At 38.7% G+C, this 6,448-nt stretch overlaps 1 long non-coding RNA gene across 1 annotated transcript; it reads left to right on the forward strand.

Moving 5' to 3' along the window:
- The first annotated feature begins 2,061 nt into the window (after positions 1 to 2,061).
- LOC139695790 (uncharacterized) lies at positions 2,062 to 4,144 on the forward strand. The gene is made up of 3 exons (XR_011702392.1): positions 2,062 to 2,318; positions 2,399 to 2,471; positions 3,892 to 4,144. It is a non-coding gene; the product is annotated as an uncharacterized lncRNA (long non-coding RNA).
- Positions 4,145 to 6,448: the final 2,304 nt, after the last annotated feature.

Raw genomic sequence — 6,448 nt, forward strand, 5'->3', positions numbered from 1 at the left:
TGTAAAATTGGCTGCTCAAGTTTTCAGTAATCATGTTGCCGCAAGAGTACATGCATTAGTTGGAACATGTGAGATATGAGAATTGTTTTCCTTTTGAAATGGGAAGGTATTGTTTGCAAGCCTCGTGCACCTCTTTCTTTTGTTCATGCAGGTGTTTTGGGCATGGGTCGGCTCGCTACACCATGATCTCGATGGAAGTGGATTGTATTTTTGACCTCTTCAATGGAAAAAGGGATAACCAATACAAAACCCCATGAGTCGGCTGCCAGGAATGTGAGGCCTCATATGTATCATTGGCAATCAGCCCTTGCAAGAATCAGGTCTTGGGAGTTCCTGAGATAGAAAACGTTAATCCACCCTCCTTTGCGGGATGGGTTGTTAATAACCATTATAGTGGTAATGTTGCTGTGGGCTGAACTGAAAACTAAGCCATTCTGGCACCTCAACACAAGAAACCTTAATTAGATGCAGTAGAACATTTTTTCAATATTACTTGGTAAAACTGGGGATAATCACAACCCCAATGCACACCTTTTTCCTGACAGCATTGAAAATTGCATTATTTAATGGTTTGCCCTCCAACCAGACACAAAGAAATAGCATGGATGATGGCTGTGATCTTATGACTGGCTTATCCTCTCTTTTTCATGAGCATATTCATTGGATTACATGAGAACCAGCTGACGACAAAGAAAAGTTGATGTTGAGTAACAGAGAGATATGCTCAATGGCATATGTGGGTGCTATGTGGTGTGGGCAATTCTCAAGGTTCATCCTTGAGACCAATGTAGACCACCCCTTACAGCTGAATCTAACTTATTACAGGATACCTTATTATATTCTCTTTTAATGATGGCAAAAAATACAAAACCTGTCCCGCTGAAGAACTTCTTTCTGCTATTGGCCAAGGCATCACTGCAGCTAAGCATACATTAACACTATTAGGTCACAGGAAAATGCTGTCCTATTTAATAGCCTCAATACTGTCTGAAACAGTTGATTTTTCATTATTTAGGTGGCACTCAGTGACTTGATTTTGGAAAAATATTCCTTTCAGTTATCACTGAATAATATTGGCTTAATTTGTTTGCAGTTGATACATATTTTATCTTGTACCCTGTCTTTCACGTTATTCAGACAGTGCACAATATGCTGGCAATACTTATTGGTGGTTTTGAATTTGCTTCCTGGGGATCTCTCCCCCACATGGGTTTCCCAATTGAATATGGGAAATGCTGCCAAGCTGATAACCTCTTGGGTGGCAGTGGATTATTCTACCTTAATATTTGTTTTATTGTGATGCAATGTCTTAAATTATTTCATGGTGATTGCAGCAGTTATAGTAGTCATTCCGTTAGTAAAGGATGGTAAAGAAAGCTTTCCTCTCAATGCTACTTGATCAGATTTCATGTGCATTTCTCATGAGTGCCATTGCCTCGCACAATGCCACAGTTCATATAAAATTCTTTTTCTTTACTGCAGAGCCGGGTACCAGTAAATAAGGAAGCATCGTTGTGAGATTTTAGTGCTGCCTATCGAAAATTGGCATTCCTTCACCATCCATTCCCTGTAAAGATTTGTTGTAAAAATATGTATTTCTATGTAAGGTCCAATTTTTAAGTTATAATTATCGGTTTTAGAGTTGAACTTGTATGCGTTTCTCCGCTCAATAAATATTTTACATATAGGTCTATGCAGATGACTTCCTTTACCGCAAACGTCACCCAATTCATTTCCTAATACCGGGGCTTCGTAAGAACATCTAATAAATATTGAAATTAAATTTAAAATACTTCGCCTTTCCACATAAACCACTTTTATTACGACCTAGGTCATAATTAAAGTGGTCTATGTGGAAAGGCGAAGTATTTTAATTTCAATATGAAGAATTTCCACCAAGTGCCGCCAGAAACTTTCACTCATCTAATAAATACCCAATTGAAGATATTAGCGCCATCTCTCAACCAAGAAGGTAAACACGTCGTAGGTTCATTGTATAACAACTCCCTCTTTGAGCGGGGATTGTAAAGAAAACGGAGATGAGCGTTTTAACAGGTGGTGGAAGATTTGTATTCTTTGATTATTAGGTGGGTTTTGTTTGGGTTGTAATGGCTAGTATTTTAAGTGAAGGTAAACTGACAACTTCGTGCTCTGTGCAAGGCATACAAGTTACGCAGCGTGTACAATTTTTAAATTAAGATTACATTTTGTAAGAAATTTACGTAAATATGAATGAATATACGTACAAAACGCTCGGACGCGGTCAGGCTTTGCAAAGAGTAATGGATCATTCGAGTTCTGAAAGTAATGTTGTGAATGTGAGTCATTTTGTAGTATTATTTGTACAACTCATTTAATTTAGTTGTTTAGTACAATATATTAAATACCTTGATTTCAGATACGCATGGACAACTACACAAATGAAAAAATCATGGAGTACGTTGAGAAAATGACAGTGGCTAACGAAGTAGGTTCGTATAATTTTCTGTAGTAATAACTCCATCCCATGCTCATCACGACTCTACATCATAGGAGACTTAGTGATGGATGTTTGTGTAATCTGGGTCGAGGGAGAAAGGGAATGGGCCTCTTGGCAGAAAGCCCAGTCAGGGAAATGGCGGAAGTCGTGTCTCCGAAAGAGACCGAGAAAATGTTTACCTTCTTTTAACCATGAACATGAAGGAGAGTACGAAATGTAGAATTGAAGAAGGAAATAATTTATGCAGGGAACAAATCCTCTTTAGAAGGCGATGAATAAAGTTGGAAAGGGCTACTCAAAACTTACCTTTAATTGACTGACCAATTGGAATGATGAATACCACTAAATTATTAATGGACATTTCCACATTAAGAAACAGAATTAGGCCGTGACCTGTCCATTTGATGCACCCTTGGTGACAATAATAAAAAAATGTCCCAGGTGTGTGTCAATATAAAACCTAGCATTTGAAAGCCGGTTTTAAAAATTGACTTGAGAAAGGGGTCCCTGGTGCATAGTGAATCGGGCTCACTTGAGGGATAATGAGATGCTACGGGAACCTATATCATTTCGGTATTGAAATTTTATTCCCATTAGTCTACCTTTAATCATTTTTATCTATGTTCGCAATGAGGAGAAAGGAAACTAAAAGATTAAGTTTTAGGCAAATTGGGGATTGAGAGTAGAAACTCTGAGGTAGGAAAGCTTAATCAAATAATATTATTGACTTTTTAATTCCACACACAGTGTGGAATTGCAAAGTCAATAATTTCAATATGTTGTACAAATTCCATAACGTTACGTTGGAGACAAGAAATTTTATGAGGCATAATAGGTTGGTGAAGTGTTTCGATCGCCCGCGGGATGTTGAAGACTGTGATCAAGGGGGGCACCTAACGCGAGGATGGGGTAAGGGCAGGATAGCCATGTCAGGTTTTGCTAGGAGATACAATGACATTTATCATTGCTCCTTCTGTGACTACACTAACCGGTAGAATACAAAAACATCATCTTAAACTACCACTCAAAGGATGAATCTGAGGATGAATACACCCTGGTCAAGGTATTAAACATTACGAAGAACACAGCAACACCAGTTTATGATGGCAAAAATAAGTTTATCATTCCTCTGATAAGCCTTCTTAAATGTATGTATTCTAAATGTAGCCCTGTAAAAAGTGTTATTCCCAAAAGAAGAATGAAAATAGGCTATTAGGATATTCTAAGCACAAAGCTTTCATGTGGCCTCTGTGGTGTAAGAACGTCCACAGAGTTATGGCTGATGCACCCAAGAGTATAACACGTTAATATTTCACCCCAATGAACTCACAACCAGGTATAAATGTAATTTGCCGAGGATGATTTGCGAAACTATTTATATGATTTTAACAAGGTTTTCTTCAATCAAACAGGTACTCTTGCAAAAAGTCAGCCTTCCAAAAACGTCCCACTTCCATTAGAGAGTGCAGAATCAGAAGTGGTTGGTACAATTTGCAAAACTGAAAGAGACAGGAAAATTACCGAGCAATGCACACCAACCAAATCCGGGAGGATGCATCACAGTACTGCTATAGTACCACCGAAAATTATCCCTAATCATGAGTTCATCTTCAAAGAAGAAGATTTCCCTTCATTGTAAAATTTAAATAAATATTGAAACAGTAATAGCCTGTTGACTTTGGCGTTCATCTCCCTCTTTCCATGCATTAAATTGGATATTGTTCAAAATACTTACATATCCAACTATCCATGGTGCACTTTTCTGGAATGAATTTGTACAATTCATCAGGCATACTAATTTTTATACACTCAACATGAATCGATATTTACTGACCAGCGAAAGCCTTTAATTTACATTATTTAAAGCCTTTTGATTGCATTGAACATGATACATGGAAATGGTATAGTTCACATGTTGAGACAAAAGTCAGTAGTTATAAAATGGAAAAGTGCATTGGTTTCCCTCTACATCCAAACTTACTAACAGTAGTAAAGAAAGTCTTAGCATCATGATAAAGGCATTGAAATGGTACACTCATTTCTTATCTGCTGCACATTTTGGTGCTCTCAAGGAAATGTTTCAATAGTTCTAGGTGGGCGGCGAGTCAGAAAATGGAATGTAGAAGCATGAAATGGATTGAAAAGGAAGGAATAAAAACAGGCGGTAGAGGAAATAATGGAGGATGGTAAAGGGCTAAGTACTATCGAAAAAAAGGGAAAGTATCAAGAAAGGGTTATCGAAAGCTGCAAAAGACACTATTGGAACCGTTAACACGAAAAGGACTTGGAAACCATAGATCACAGATGAGATGATTGCAAAGATAGATGAGAGGAGAAAATTGAAGAATGTATACACAGAGTTAGGCAAAATGAAGTACAAAGAGTTATACAATAAATTGAGGTGGGTAACAAATAAAGCAAAAGAAGCATGGTGGAAGACGCAGTGTGAGGATATGGAAAGTCTGCAGAGGAAGGGTGAAATCGGTGCACTGTACAGCAACGTTAAATCTTTATTGGGAAGTAAGAAAGGGAGATCTATAGTAACAGTTGGAGATAAGGCGGGTAAGGTAATAGTCGACACAGGAAAGACCCAAGAGAGATGGAAGGAATATATATAAGAACTTCGACCAACAAAGTTGGACATTGAAAAAGAACATGACATAGAGCAAGATAGCTTAGGTCCAGGCATACTAGCCGATGAGATAGAAAGGGCATTAAGGTAGATGAAACTAAATAAGGCTGTGGGGGTTGATAACATTCCCGCAGAACTATTGAAATATTTACGAAAATGTGGGAGGAAGAGGCTAAATGGGCTCATTCGTAGTATCTATGAGGAAGGAATCTGGCCGGAAGACTTTGTGAGATCAGCGTTAATTCCTATTCCGAAAAAGCTAAAGGCTACATCATGTAAGGACTACAGGACAATAAGTTTGATATCTCACGCAGCTAAAGTTGTTCTAAGGATCATAAACAAAAGAATAGAGAGTAGGGCAAATGATTTCTTAGGGGATGACCAGTTTGGGTTTAGGAAGGGGAGAGGTAGGCGTGATGCCATTGCAGTATAGAGATCATTAATCGAGAGGAATATAGAACACAACCAGGAGGTATTTGCCTGTTTCATATATTTCGAAAAAACGTTTGATAGAGTGAATTGGGAAAAAATAATGAGTATATTGCAGAAAATAGGAATAGATTGGAGGGAAAGGAGGCTGGTCCACAGCCTGTGCATGTCTCGGACTGCTCAGGTGCGGGTGGGGAACGGGGAGTCCGGATGGGCAGTGTTAGGAAGAGGTGTAAGGCAGGGTTGCCCATTATCACCGTTGCTGTTCAACCTGTATGCAGAGGAAATGATTAAAGAGGCATGGGAAGAACTGGAGGTAGGAATGAAAGTGGGCGGGGAATTCGTAAAATCAGTTAGGTTCGCTGATGACCAAGCATTAGTTTGTCAGTCAGCCAAGGAGTTGCAAGCATTGCTGAGTGAATTGGAAATTCAGTGCGACAGGTATGGGATGAGAATCAATATTCATAAAACAAAGGTAATGCGATTTTCTAGAAATAATAAGGCTAAGCTAAACATTAAAATAGAAGGGCAAAAACTAGAGCAGGTAGAACAGTTTACGTATCTCGGTAGTGTTTTGGACCAACACGGTCAAAGAAATAGGGACGTAAGGAGAAGAATTGCGCTAGGCAAAGAGGCTTTCACTAGGCGGAGGGAGTTGATGACTGGGAAGTTGAGTTAGGATGTTAAGAAAAGACTCTTAAAAACTTTGATATGGAGCATAGCTATCTACAGCACGGAAACGTGGTCATTGAAGTAAGAGGATGGACATAGATTGGAGGCTTTTAAAATGTGGGTGTGAAGAAGAATGGAGAAGGTGATTTGGACAGAGAAGAAAACAAATGAGGAAGTACTTGGTATGGTGGGCGAAGAGAGGGGTTTGTTGAGAGAAATCCTATGGAGGTAGGAAA

The sequence above is a fragment of the Hetaerina americana genome, unplaced genomic scaffold (assembly GCF_022747635.1).
Source record: "Hetaerina americana unplaced genomic scaffold, ioHetAmer1.1.p SCAF_64, whole genome shotgun sequence".
NCBI classification, from domain to species: domain Eukaryota; kingdom Metazoa; phylum Arthropoda; class Insecta; order Odonata; family Calopterygidae; genus Hetaerina; species Hetaerina americana.